The 15,598-nt window shown below is 39.0% G+C and overlaps 1 protein-coding gene, 1 non-coding gene and 1 pseudogene across 2 annotated transcripts in view; 1 reads left to right on the top strand and 2 right to left on the bottom strand.

The window, feature by feature from the left end:
- Positions 1-15,598, bottom strand: part of AP1G1 (adaptor related protein complex 1 subunit gamma 1) — an 82,339-nt gene that overhangs the window by 56,771 nt on the left and 9,970 nt on the right. The window lies entirely within an intron of this gene.
- Positions 1,704-2,103, bottom strand: LOC138418074 (GEL complex subunit OPTI pseudogene; annotated as a pseudogene).
- On the top strand, positions 11,007-11,078 carry TRNAS-GGA (transfer RNA serine (anticodon GGA)). Its single transcript has one exon. It is a non-coding gene; the product is annotated as a tRNA-Ser (tRNA).

The raw sequence follows: 15,598 nt of genomic DNA, 5'->3' as shown, positions 1-15,598 counted from the left end.
TAAAAAAACTAACTCAAAATGGGACCCAGACGGAAATCTTTGGAAACGTGGGTTAAACAATGATTTCATATATAAGAACAAAGCACAAAAGAAAAATTAATAATCTAGATTTCATAAAAATTTTGAACTTTTACCCTTCAAAAGATGTCATTATAAAAATAAGGCAAAACAAAGAAAGAAAGGAGTCCTACCTTACAAAGGACTTATATGAATGGCCAACAAGCATGTGAAAAGATGCAAATGTCATCAGTCAACAGAGAAATGTAAATTAAAACTATTAAGGAGATATCACTCTACACCCTTAGAATGCCTAAAATTTTAGGCAATAATATAGAACAAATGAACTTTCACACACTGCTCATGGGAATCTAAAATAGCTCAAATACTTCAGAAAACAATTTGGCAATTTCATATAAAGTTAAATATACACTTAGCATATGATTCAGCAAATCCACTCAGTGTTTACCCAAGAGAAATGAAAATATGTGTTCTCACCAACACATGATCAAAAATGCTCAAAGAAGTTTCATTTATAACTGCCCCAAACTGGAAACAACCCAAATGTTCATAAACAGGTAAAGCATGATTGGCATACCCACATAAAAGTATACTTGTCAGAATAAAACAGAACCAATACATAACCCACAAGGGTCTCGAAAACATTCTGCTGAGCAAAAGAAGTAAGACCAAGAGAGCACATATTGTATGATTTCACCTATATGAAACTTTTAAGAAAGACACGTCTCATCTACAATGACGGAAAAGAGATCACTGATTACCTGCGGGGACAGGGACCGGACTGGGCAGCAAGGAAATCTTTTGGGGTGATAGAAATGGATATATACACTTCTGAAATTCACCAAACTGTATACTTAAAATACATTTTATTTTATACATATTATTATATCTCCATGTTAATAAAAATTATAGAATTACACAATCATTAGAATCACCTTTAGTACATATTAGCTGTGGAATCCTAAACCAATAATCTTCTATGTTGCTCTAATCTAATAAACTCGTAGGATATCCCACTCCAATCAGTTCACTATGGCATCAATCCTCAAGGTAAGGATGGTACGTTAGGAATTCAGAAAAGTTCCCTAGGTATTGATAAGCTCTGGCATACTGGCCCTCTTAAGACTGTGTGTCCTAAACTATGCAAAGCTACCTGTATAACACCCTTTTGTCATTTTTTTTTTCTCAATTAAAGATCTGATTTATTCAAGCATCTGAAAACATTCTACAATGAAAACTGTTATCAGATGCTGCCTGTACTGTGCTACAGGCCATGCACATACTGCCATACTGTTTTCAGAAGACTTGAAATGCCCATGATTGGTAGTTTAAAAACTCTGCACCTGATGGAGAAGGAAGATAATTTAATGTTTCATCCAGATCCAGAGGTGCAGCAAATTAAAGGACAGCTCCAATCGGCAAACAGATATCTCACAACGGTCTCCAAGAAGAAACAGTTGGCAATAGACAGTTCAAAAGTGCTTCTCCAAAAGGTGGATGGTTCTCTCACGTTTCTGGCTGCAACCCTTGCAGAAGACACTGACACCCAACACACTGACTTTCAGTCCAGGGAACATAGGTCTTCCTGGTTCCACGTGGCTGGGGAGCCCCTACCAATCATGCTTCTGTGCTGTGACTAAGAGGGTCCTCTGGGCTGGGCAGGGAGCAAGTGGGGCCGTGCACCATCAGTCACAGTGGACGGCAGTGCAGAAGACGATCCAGAGGACCATGAACAAGCTAAACCATGTCATAAACCCTTCTTCTGTGAGCACCCATGTGCCGCGATAGTCTTCCTCGCCTATCTGCAGGTAGTTGCTGAAGTAGAGGTACACGACACCCACGTTGATCAGGCAGAACCCAGCTATTCCCAAGAAACCTCGCAATGGGAACACTCCCCAACACTTAGCTGTGGACACCTAAGATCACAGCAGTGACCCGTCAGAACCAGTAGATCACATCTAAAAATTCATCCTTGTCTCCCCAGGCCATGAAGCTCGGCAGCACCTTGCTCCAGACAGAGACTTTAAGGGCCCCATTGGCCTGCTACAGCTGAGACGGCTCCTCCTGCTGCTGCCCGGGGCTCATCCTCCCAACACGCCGCCCGTGCCGGGCCTGGGGCACCTGGGCTGATCTAAAAGGGATCTGGAGTCGCGGGTCACAGAGCAGGTGTTGGCAGTGGAAGCAACAGACCCAGCGGATCAGTTCAGCGGCGCCCCTTCGGCTGCCTGCACTTGGCTAAACCCATTTTGTCACTTTTTAATAGAACTATTTGAGGGTTTAATGTCTGTAGTTTACAAAGCACTTTTATGGTTATTATCTTCATTATTTCATTTGTCCCTTACATCATTTTAAAATAAGGATGGAAAATCACTATCCTCACTTTGCCTTTGAGGAAACTTGGTCTCAGAGCAACTATTCAACCTGCTTAAGGTCACAAAGCTGGCAAGTGACAGAGCTAGGCACTTGAACCTGGTATTAAGATGCAAAAAGTTCTTCCCAGTACTTCAAAAATAAATATTGTATCTATGTGAAATTATATGATTGCTAGGATTTGTTTTAAAATACTCCCAGGGTGGAGAAGGAAATGGCAACCCACCCCAGTAATCTTGCCTATAGAAGTCCACGGGCAGAAGAGCCTGGCAGGCTGCAGTCCACGGGGCTACACAACTGAACGTGCATGCATGAGGAAAGTGGAAGGAGATGGGGTGACAGCAATAACCAAATAGAACTAAAATAAATACATAAAATGTTCCTCTCAGGAGGAAAAACATCGAGGAAAGAGGACAGGAGGGGGTAAAAATGAAACAAAATGGGCAGGTGTTGATTACTGATAAAGGTATATGATGAATACATGATAATACATTATATTATTCTCTGTTTTCTTGTGTATTAGAAATTGTTCCTCACCTTTAGAAAGCTTTCTAAAAATCAAAAAGCTTCAACAAGGCATCTAAATCCTTAAAATTTTCACAATAAAAAAATATTAATAGAGGTCCATTTAAAGAACTACTACTTTCACAATAATCATAAATATCAATGACTTTAGGACAAAATAAAATTTAAAGGTAAGCAAAACTAATGTACTATATACATACTTTCAACACAGTAAAATAAACTAAGAAAAGCATAAAGGTATTACAGCTCTGAAAGCTCAAGAACCAAATGTAAAATCAGGTGTTGACCGTCTAAAGCCCAGTAACTGCATTTTCAAAAAGAATCTTATTTACTGTTAACCTTAACTTGGTGTGTGGGGAACAAGAGACATCTAAAATCAATCAAGGGCTTCCCTGGTGGCTCAGTGGTAAAGAATCTGCCTGCCAATGCAGGAGACAGGTTCAACCCCTGATCCAGGAAGATCCCACATGCCGCGGAGCAACTAAGCCCGTGCGCCACAACTATACAGCCTGTGTTCTCGAGCCCGGGAACTGCAGCTACCGAAGCCCTTGCTCCCTAGAGCCTGTGCACAGCAACAAAAGAAGCGTCTGCAAGAGAAGGCTGTCCACCACAATGAGAGAGGAGCCCCCGTTCTCTGCCACTAGAGAAAAGCCCGTGCAGCAACGAAGACCCAGCAAAGCCAAATAAAGAAAGAAATTTAAAAAATAATTAAAAAGAAAGAAATAAATAAAACCACTTTTAAAAAATCGATATCAATGGTAATACTCTGCTAGTAAGTAACTTCTCTCTAGAAGACCTCTACAAAGCAAACAAAGACTATCAGAAAAAGCCTAAATCTAGTCCCAAAATATGGGGGAAATCACAGAAGTTTAAGACAGCTGAGAGAAAAACAAGTTACCTTAAGCAACTTCTCAGCTATCAGCCTCAGAGTCACAGAAATATAGTTCATGCCACTAGCTTTTTTCTTTAGTACTTTTTTTTTTTGCTGCATCGTGAGGCATATGGAATCTCAGTTCCCCAGCCAGGGATGGTCCCTTGCATTAGAACTGTGGAGTCTTAACCACTGGACCACCAGGGAAGTCTCAATGCCCCTAGCTTTGTAGGAGGAAACGGAGGATTCAGGATGTTAACTACCTCGTACGAGGTCACAGAATTAGTCACTAGCCTTACTCATGTCTCATGATTCCCCCATTCAGCACTCTTCCTCCAATACCAGGCTGCCTCTAGCTTAGAGAAACACAAGATTTTTTTTCCTTTGGGCTGTGACAACTTACTACTACTTGGTTTCTTTCTGTATCACAAGAAAATATCTTAATAGGTGTCAACTGAAAAAACGCACAACCTAAAAAGTTGAGAATTATGTTTTATTCGGGGAATTACCAAAGACCATAGTTCAGGGCTTCCCTGGTGGCTCCGATGGTGAAGAGTCTGCCTGCAGTGCAGGAGACCCAAGTTCAATCCCTGGGTTGGGAAGATGCCCTGGAGAAGGCAATGGCACCCCACTCCAGTACTCTTGCCTGGAAAATCCCACGGACAGAGGAGCCTGGTGGGCTGCAGTCCATGGGGTCATGAAGAGTCAGACACGACTGAGTGACCTCACTTTCACTTTTCACTTTCATGCACTGGAGAAGGAAATGGCAACCCACTCCAGTGTTCTTGCCTGGGGAATCCCAGGGACGGAGGAGCCTGGTGGGCTGCCATCTGTGGGGTCGCACAGAGTCAGACACAACTGAAGCGACTTAGCAGCAGCATAGCTCAGGGCTTCCCTGGTGGCTCAGATGGTGAAAAGTCTGCCTGCAGTGCAGGAGACCCTGGGTCGGGAAGACCCCTTGGAGAAGGAAATGGCAACCCACTCCTGTATTCTTGCCTCGAAAATCCCAGGGACAGAGAAGCCTGGCAGGCTATAGTCCACAGGGTTGCAAAGAGTGGACATGACTGAGCAACTTCAGTTTCACTAAAGGCCAAGGATACAGACAACTCAGAGGGAACCTTCCAAAGAGATAAGGGAGGAGCCAGGACATACGAGTTCTGACCAGCAGGATGGGCAAAAAAACCAAAAACATGTAATCAAACGAATATCACAAGATGACTGCTAATCACAAAAACCAGACGTCTCAAGTTAATGATTTTAGTGCTTTTCTGTGTATGTGAAAATCCCAGACTCCGGGTTTATTGAAGTCATTCCTTTGATCCGCATCTTATCTGCCAGTATTCTCTCTTCTCCATCCTGAATTCCCTTTAGGGTACACCACCAGATGGCTGCAGTAGCAGCAGCGGCTGATGGCTTGATGGCAGGCAACACTTGTTTACTGAAACTTTTTTTTTTTGGTTTACACAGGCATGTAAAGTAAAAAGTAAAGGGTTTAGTATATTTCAGAATATATTCTAAGAACAAAACTAAACAAAAAATTCTGATTCCAGTGAAAATGGGAGTAAACAACACTCCATGGAGTCCTGCCTCTCTCTCCTTCTGAATGCAACTATAAATCCTAGAAAAAACACATGTCACAGCTACCTGAGGACTCTGCAAAGCAAATGACAGTGAGCAGGCTAGAGAAAGCAAGAAGATTTGAAGCTACATCAAACTGGCAAGAAGCTGTCATTTTCCTCCAGTCGCCCAGCTTGTACCCAAAGGCAGCCCCAAATCTGGAAGTGCTCAGTGGGTACAGAGAAGTTCTAAGAAAAACCCTCTTCTTCTGGTCCAAGGAGCAGGAAAAGAAAGATAAATGACAAAGGAAGAAATTCTGTTTTGTGTCTTCCTTCCCTCTCCCCTGCCCCGGGGTAATACCGCTGGTGGCTGCTGCAAAAAAGCAATGGCAGTACCTCCACGCAGGCACCTAAAAACTGGAAAAGGGAAACTCCTCTCGACCAGAGCAGCTGAGACCCTGCGAGCATGCAGTAATCTCTCCCTATCCTCTCACTGCTTGATGTGAATTCACCAAGAAAATACAACAATTCCAATTGCAAACATACTTAACAATAGTGTTAAAAAATATGAGACAAAAACTGACAGATATGAAAGGAAAAATAAACAATTCCTCAATTATAGTTAAGAGACTTCACCATGTTCTCCAAGGATAAAACAAAAAAATTGAATGACATTGTCAACTAACTGGATCTAACGAATATCTACAGAACACCCCAACCAACAACAGAATATACATTCTTAATCACAGAACATTCACCAAGACAGACTGTGTCCTAGACCTATTTGGGGGAAAAAGTTAGGGAATTCCACAGTAGTACAATGATTAATACTTGGCGCTTTCACTGTCTGGGGTTCAATTGCTGGCTGGAGAACTGAGATCCCACAAGCCACACAGCCAAAATAAAAAAAAAGTTAATAAAGTTAAACAAATGGAAATTTAAAAAAAAAAAAAAGCCTCTGACCATAATGGAATTAAACTAGAAACCAATAACAGAAAGCTAACTGGAAAACTCTCCATCTACCTCGAAATTAAACAATACATTCCCAAATAATCCATGGGTGAAAGAGGAAGTATGAAGGGAAATTAGTAAATATACCAAATTGAACAGAAACATAAACACACACCAAAATCTGAGGTATACACTAAAGCAGTGGTTAATGGGAAATGTATAGCATTAAGGACTTACATGTCAACAATCTAACAACTAAGGTTCTACTTCAAAAAAAACTAGAAGGAATTCCCTGGCAGTCCAGTGGTTAGGACTCCTTACTTTCACTGCTGAGGGCATGGGTTCAATCCCTGGTCAACCCTGATCAGGTAAGTGAAGTGAAAGTCACTCAGTCGTGTCCAACTCTTTGCAACCCCATGGACTATACAATCCATGGAATTCTCTAGGCCAGAATACTAGGGTGGGTAGCCATTCCCTTCTCTAGGGGATCTTCCCAACCCAGGGATCAAACCCAGGTCTCCCACATTGCGGGCAGATTCTTTACCAGCTGAGTCACAAGAGAAGCCCAAGAATACTGGCGTGGGTAGCCCATCCCTTCTCCAGCGGATCTGCCGGACCCAGGAATCGAACCGAGGTCTCTTACATTGCAGGCAGATTCTTTACCTACTCAACTATCAGGGAAGCCCCCCAAAAATGGAACGCTTTATGAATTTGTGTGTCAGGGAGCTAAAAAGTAAATAACCCAAAAGAACTAGAAAAAAGTAAATAAACAATACACAAATCAATGAAATTAAAAACAAAAAATAAGTCAATGAAGCCAAAAGCTTGTTGTTAGAAATGATCAATGAAACTGATAAACCTCTGGCCAGACAATAAGAGAAACAATACAAATTACCGATACTAGGAATGAAAGGAGATATTACGACAAATGTTAAAAGGATAATTAGGTATTAGTATGAACAACTTAATGCACATCACAACTGAACATGCACATGCAAAAAGAGAAGGAAAAAAAACTGAACCTTGACCTAACTCTCACACCTTATTAACTCAAAATGGATCCTAGATCTAAATATAAAACATACAACTATAAAACTTTTAGAGGACATAGGCGTAAACCTTCATGACCTAGGGTTAGGCAGAGTTCTTGGCTGTTATACCAAAAGCACAATCCATAAAAGAAAAAAAATGATAAAATTGGATTTTATAAAAAATACAAACTTTTACACTATGAAAAACACTGTTAAGAGAATGAAAAGACAAGTTACCGACTGGGATATGTGCAAATCACGTATCAACAAGGGACATGTCTTTACCTAGAACACAGACACAATTCTCGAAACAGTTAAACTAACTGAATTTTTTAAAACAGGCAAAAAACTAAAATAAATACTTTACCGAAAAGCTATAAGAATAGTAAATAAGCTTATTTAAAAGATGCTCAACTACATTAAGCATTAGAAAAATACCAATTAAAACCACAAGATAACTTTCTTGCCTGGGAAATCCCACAGACAGATGAGCCTGGCAGGCTAGAGCCCATGGGGTCACAAGAGTCGAACACGACTTAAAGATTTAACAGCAACAAAATACACCTATTGAAATGGCTAAAACACCAAGTGCTGGAGAGGATGCAAAGCAAATGGAACTCTCTTTCACACATTGCTGGAAGGCAAGCAAAATGGCACTGCCACTCTGGAAAACAGCTTGACAGTTTCGTATAAACTTACAACATACACTTACCATATGACCCAGCAACTCTACATCTAGAAATTTATCGTAGAAAAACGGGGCTTATGAGGGACAGGGAACTAATAGGGGCTCTATTGAGCTAACCTCCATAGAGGTATCAAGCCGTCTAGAAAGGAGATCCTGAGTGCCAGGTTGAAAGGGAGTGCTTTTCAAACCCAGGCAGTTCAAAAAGGGTGCCTGTCAAGCTATAGCCATTTTGGACTTCTAAACAAGTGAACTGAGACTATAAGAGAGGGTAATGCTTTAAATACGTGGAGAAGGACAAGGACAAATCTTTGAGAACTTGTATTTCTCTTTATTTCTACCTTAGATATGCAAGAAGGTCTATTCTAAATATTCCAGCCATTTCAAATCCTACAAAAGAGAAAAACAAAATGTCATGTCTAGTGTTTTGGCCAAAGCACCCAAAGGAGGGAGTCACACCACATGAACTATGCACTGGAAGCAACAGTAATTAAAGTCAAAGAATTACAAGTAAAGGAAAAATTATTGCAAGAGAACTGGGCCCAGTAAGCTAGCCTCTCCTCTCGCCTGCTCCCCAAGTCTTCTTACATTAATAAACCTTAGTGACTATGGTTTTATATTTTGAATAAGAAATTTCTTAAATCATTCAAACAAAAACTCTTAACATGTTGAATATCCCTCAGACATAGTTTCTATAAAGAAAAGAACATATTTAAAAGAAATGTTAGGGACAAAACAGTGAAAAGAAGATCCTAGTACTTAACCACCCTTGTTGGCCCAACTACCTACAGCAAGCCACTTGACTTCTCTAAGCCTCTCTTCCAGCAGTAAAATAAGGGTATTGAATAAATATGAATACTGAAAACTGAAAAATTAAAAAATAAAGAGTACTGAATCAGCTTTAAAAATCTATGAGAACAAATATTTAATGACCACACTATGTATCATTCTATTTTCAGTCTGTCAATTTTAAAAGCATCATTCTGTACAAATCAAAGGTAGCCTCAATTGACTGCTTGTACAGTCAGGCAATTCTGTACAAGGAAAAACTAAGTTAAGCCAAACTAATAATGAGCAAAATATTATATACTATATTTAACACTAAGTTTGAGAATTCTGAACTGAGAAAGCAGCAAGATCAAGAGTCTTAAAACAGAAAATGAACAACAACAAAAGCTGAATAGCTGAAGGCCCGTTTATAAAACAGAGAATACAATATCATAAACAACATCAACACATCGACATAAACATCATTTAAATCCATTTCAAAATGGAAAGGGAAAATGTAAAAAATACAGAATCAGAAGTTAGCTTGATGTACCTCTTCTTTTTCCTCCTTGTTCAATTCACTTAGTCACATTACCCCAGAGATGACCTAAGTAACAGGGAAACATGTTATACCAGTAAGTGCCAATCACTCATTCAACAAATATTTGCTGAGCCTTTGCTATGCCAGGCATTGTAATAGGACTGGCAAGGACATAGCCTCTATCCTTAAGATCTCAAAGTCTACTGAAGAAAACAGATTTTTAAATTCCAGCCACATAATAAAAGGGAAAAATTGCTAATCAATGACAGAACACTGTATTTATGATAAGCCAAATATTGTCATGGCCAAACTAACTCAACATATTCAGACATTTTTTTCTTTTGTGAGCGATTTCTGGATCAAACAAACCCTAAATCCCACACATATATAGAAAGAGATTTGTAGCACAGTCGTTTATCCACTCAGTCGTCTCCGACTCATTCGCAACCCCATGGACTGTAGTCTGGCAGACTCCTTTGTCCATGGAATTTTCCAGGCAAGAATACTGAAGTGAGTCACATTTCCTGCTCCAGGGGATCTTCCTGATTGAGGGATCAAACCCTCATCTCCTGCATCTCCTGCACTGACAGGTAGATTTCTCAACACTAAGCCACCTGGGAAGCCCCTACGGAGCACAGTACCAGTACTCATTCAAAACCTTTAGGGGAGAACTGAAAATTTTCTGGATTTTAGAAAGGTAATATAGTACCTACAACAATACGTCTTAATTTGCCCATTAGGTCTGGAGCATCTGTTCTATTATCTAACAATATTTCTGCAGTATCATATAAGAATATTCATACCAAGGAGAGAAATAAATACTACAAACAGCCTTGCATCTGGTCAGATCAAACTTTAACATCAAAAGAATTATGAAGAACATCTTTGGCAATTTCAGAACTGATAAGAGATGATGTACCCTTATTCAATGCCCCATCACTGTTTAAAACAATGTAAAATTACCTAGGTTTATACGCCAGCTCCACAACTTATTAGCTGTGTCCTTGTGTAAATGTCTTAACCTCTCAGAATTCAGTTTCCTCGTCTATAAAACGGGGAGAGTATCTACCTCAATGGATTGTTACAAGAAACAAACCAGAATACACATAAAAGTCTTAGCAAAGTGTCTAGCTCATAGTCATCACTAAAGGAATGTTGACTACATGAACAAATCATCCCTGAATAAAATAATCGAGTAAAAACAAGTCACAGAAAGTCACACAGCATTAATATTTATAAAAGTTTAAAAGACATGAAAGTATGCACTCTTTAGATCTACTACAAAATGCAGTAGGAGTATATGTGTAACTGGGGACTGCCCTGGGGGTCCCGTGGCTAAGACTCTGTGCTCCCATTGCAGGGGCCTGGGTTCAATCCCTGGTCAGGGAACCAGATCCTACATCCTACAACCAAGACCTGGGGCAGCCAAATAAATAAATATTAAAAAAAAAAGAAGAAGAAGAAAAGAGTACATGTATAGCTGAATCACTCTGCTGTACACCTAACACATGCCTCAACTGTGAAAATGCAGTAAAAGAATAAGAATGTGTACGCGAAACACAATCATCTGGGAAAGAGGGGAACCTGACTGGGGTAGTATTACACAGGAAGCTTCAGCTACACTGGTGGTATTTTACTTCTTGGACTAGGCAGTAGGTAAATGAATGTTTATTATTATTTTCCACGGGCTTCCCTGGTGGCTCAGAGGTTAAAGCATCTGCCTGGAATGTGGGAGACCCAGGTTCGATCCCTGGGTTGGGAAGATCCCCTGGAGAAGGAAATGGCACCCCACTCCAGTACTCTTGCCTGGAGAATCCCATGGAGGGAGGAGCCTGGTAGGCTACAGTCCATGGGGTCGCAAAGAGTCGGACACGACAGAGCGACTTCACTTTCACGTGCTTTATATCTGAAATATTTCTAAAAATTAGATCCAAATACATCCATGTATTAGATATATATAATGAATGCTGTAGACCACATTACCTACTTTAATTACAATGTAGAAGATTTCCTTATTTTTTCAAAGTGTTTACTTGCTTTTCAAAATACTCAAAAACCTCAACATATAACAACTTAAACGTCTATCATAAAAAACAATAACTCTATCCTTTAAAATAAAAACTTGGTAAAAATATAATGTATAGTAATGACTCAGCTATACAGTATAGAACATAGATGAGAATCCAAAACACATTTTTATAATCTCATGCAGCCAACAGAGAGATTCACATCGACACATATCAACCCAGAACATCTCCTTTATTTACAGGTTCTTATTCAGCTTTTTCCAGAACAGAACAAATTAGAAAACTGGAGGAAAAACTGAAAAGAGTGGGAGCCAGGAGAAAGTTGTTTTGGTAAAGGACACCGATGATAGTTAAAATGTCACCTAACGGGAAAAAAGAACAAAAACGGGTGCAAAACAAACAAACAAAACTTACATCTAACAGAAGCAAGCATTCAAAAGCACAAGAGCAAGATTCATAAATTCTGGAGATCTGCTCTAACAATACTGTGCCTATACAATATTATATTGTGCAACTGAAAGTTTGTCAAGAGGACAGCTCTTGCTGTATTCTAAAAAAACACACAAATATTCTAAAAATTTCACAATCTAAAAAACAGCTTGTGCCCTTTACCGATTTCTCTTATTAAAAATTATAGATGATTAATCAAAAAGGAAAAGACCAAATCACTGATAAATCTCTACCTTTGACTTCCACAATAATTACCTTGATTTACAGCTTTTTAAAAAAAATCCCAAATTAAAGCATTTATCTTATACACACTTAAGACACACACAGAGCATAGCAGTCTGAGGATACTTAGTGTGTCAGTAAAGTCTTCAACTCTCCCTGAAGTCCCAAGAATATTAACAAGTTAAAAATAGTACCATATTCAGTTTTTTAAAATAAGGCCCTGGCTCATCAAGGAATGGCTCATAAAGAACATTTAACATTTAAAGCAGTAGAAAAAAACTGAATATAAAGTTATATCCTAACTCATCAAATTATATACATTGTTGTTTAGTCACTAAATTGTGCCCAACTCTTCGCAACCCCATGGACTGTGATCTGCCAGGCTCCTCTGTCCATGGGATTTCCCAGACAAGAAAACTGGAGTGGGTTGCCATTTCCTTCTCCAGGGGATCTTCCCAATCCAGGGATCGAACCCAACTCTCCTGCACTGGCAGGTGGATTTTTTACCACTGAGCCACAAGGGAAGCCCAAGTTATACATTAAATATGTACAATTTTGTGTATATCTCATAAAGCTGCTCTAAAAACTAAAGGTAACAGTTACATGAAAATAAAACAGTATCTATGGAATAACCAATTTCTGAAAATTATATAGTTCAAATACTGTCCACTCTCATTTGTTTAACTTCCTGATCCATCAAAGACTGAGAAAGATATCTTTAAGTCTGTTACCATGATTATGTTTTTGTCAATTTCTCTTTGTACGTCTAGCACATTTAGTATTTCAATGGTTTCAGTCAATGCCTAAACATCCACATGTGTTATATGTACATGATTATACATGTTTTCAAAATAAAATGTCCCTCTTTGTCATGTTTTTAAAAACTAAAAGTAAAAAGTAAAACACTTATCAGGACAAGGATGAAAAGCAAACACAAAAAAATTAAGTCTGATTTATTAAGGAACAGGAGCTGTGGATAAATGTATTCTATTTAATTAATGGTTATTTGATAAATAAGGATGAAAACAGAAAAAAAAGGAAGTATGAAATTCACTTTGGAAAAATCTCTATCCAAAATGGTAAAACAAAATTGGGTTTTGAAGCTTAAAACTAAATTAGTATTATTTTACATATCAAAGTAATCAAAACTATAAATGCTTCATATAGAAAAGAAAAATTTAAATAGTTAGAAGAGACCAGGGGAAAAAAAGACAGGAAATGTTCCAATTCACCTAAATCTTACCCCTGAAATGGAGAAAATACTTTCCAAAATTTCCACAAAACTCTTTGTGGGATAAAACCATCAATACCATCTCCAAGCCATGATCACCTCTTTTTTTTTTCTCTGAAATACCTTTTTTTCCCACTCACATATAAGCTCCCTAAAGCCTGATTCTTCATTATTTTATTAATCCTTATATTCCCCTTGCCTTGAAGAGTAGGAACTGAATACTGCATTTATTGAATTCTAAAGAGTAGAAGACCCTTATTTAAAGAAAATGTACTTGTCCTTTCCAGAGAATACAAAATAAAGTGCACTGGATACTCACTAACAGCTATAGAAAAGGCATCAGGTCTTAACCCAGTCCTCTATTCTATCTACTTGGTTAACTCTCTTCCCACTTCTGACCTCACACTCCCTGGCTGTGAGCGCTGAGCTGACAGCCAACAGTCAAATACATAAAGGGTGGGACTCCCACTGCTATCTGATCCTGCTTCCTCTAAACTTAAAGGTATTTGAGCTCTAAATCTAAAAAGAAACCCCAAATTAAAAGTGATTTTTCAATATGAAAATTATCTCCTTTTCTAGCCACCCACTATACTTGAAATCTTTCTTGATAAACAGTAAGAAAAGAAATTAAGATTTCTGTTAACTTTACCACCAATCACAGACTTGTAAGTATGGCTGAAAGTGCTCAAGGGACCCAAATTAACACTGGGCAAAACCCTCCGAAAGAAGTTGCCTTGCTTTCTCTCTCTCACTCTCCATATGACCTATACTTTCAAATTACACTCCACACAAAACCCTTATTTCAGATTTTTATCTCATATGTCTATTTGAATTGCTTTAGTATATTTAAAACTTGTAAAACTACCATGACCAAAATAGTAAGAAAGTTTAATAGTAAGAAACTTAAACCAAACTAATCAACAGTATTATGCTTCAATCAGACTTTTACTTTACAATTTATCTTACAGACACTGCTGCTGCTAAGCTGCTTCAGTCATTTCCGACTCTGTGCGACCCCATAGACAGCAGCCCACCAGGCTCCCCCATCCCTGGGATTCTCCAGGCAAGAACACTGGAGTGGGTTGCCATTTCCTTCTCAAGTGCACGAAAGTGAAAAAGTGAAAGTGAAGTCACGCAGTCGTGTCCGACTCTATGCGACCCCATGGACTGTAGCCTACCAGGCTCCTCTGCCCATGGGACTTTCCAGGCAAGAGTACTGGAGTGGGATGCCATTTCCCTCTCCAATACAGACACTATCTGTCATTAATCTGACTTAGCTGGGCTCTCTCACTGTCTGTGTCTTTGTGGTTTTCTTTCTTTGGGGTAAAGTGGGCAGGGAGGGGAAAGCAGCACACATCTCTTTCCCCTGTATGAAGAAATGTGTTCATAGAAAGGAGCTGTTCTACAGAGTGAAGAAAAAGGGGTGGCCAGTGTTAATACACCACTGTTTGAATAGAAGAGATTAAATCTGGGGATAAGTATTTTGGTCTCTGGAGAGGCAAAACACCCTTGCCGGACAGGGACAGTTCTTTCAAGTTTGGCCTTGGCCTAGAATGATAAAACACTCAAGCCCATCCAACTTTATAGGATCTGGTTTCAAGCTCACAGTGCAACTTTCTGATTATTAATCACCTTCTGAAGCACTGTGCCTCCCAAACACCTCCATACAAGGAACAGAGGACCCCACAAAGTAGATACAGGTAATTCAATAGAAAAGTGCAACCCCTTATGAATTACAACACTGTTATCCTAACTTACACATCAGTGAGTCTGATCAGGATGAATCATTCCTAGGTGAAATACTAAAATGGAATTTCTGGATCTTCAAGGGGAAGGCTGTGAAATGTGTGACCACATTAGGATATTACCATACTCTGTCTAAGCAGTCACCTGGTATCCCTCTATGAGATCTTAAGCTCAACTGTCCCTCAACTGTGTTATAAGAATCTTCTTTTAGGCTTAATTATTCATAAGAAAAACTCACCAAACCTGAGATTTTAAAATTAGATATATATAAATGTAAGTATGTCTACTGAACAATTCAGTCATCCTAATTCATGTGAAAAGTAATAAAGCCCAAATAAACAATGACAGATGAGCATGATCAATTTGACACAAATAAAATAAAAAGCAAATTTTCACTCTTAACCCTAATATTAGCAAAGATATACCATAGAGGCCTCAATTATCAAAAACGGTCACAAAATGCTTCAAATAAAATCTTAATTTTTTTAAAGATAAGCTTTGGACATGGAACAACAGACTGGTTCCAAACAGGAAAAGGAGTACATCAAGGCTGTATACTGTCACCCTGCTTATTTAGCTTATATGCAGAGTACATAATGAGAAACG

Source organism: Ovis canadensis, chromosome 14 (assembly GCF_042477335.2).
Source record: "Ovis canadensis isolate MfBH-ARS-UI-01 breed Bighorn chromosome 14, ARS-UI_OviCan_v2, whole genome shotgun sequence".
NCBI lineage: Eukaryota > Metazoa > Chordata > Mammalia > Artiodactyla > Bovidae > Ovis > Ovis canadensis.
Note: the sequence above shows the minus strand (reverse complement) of the source record. Positions and strands in the feature narration are given on the sequence as shown.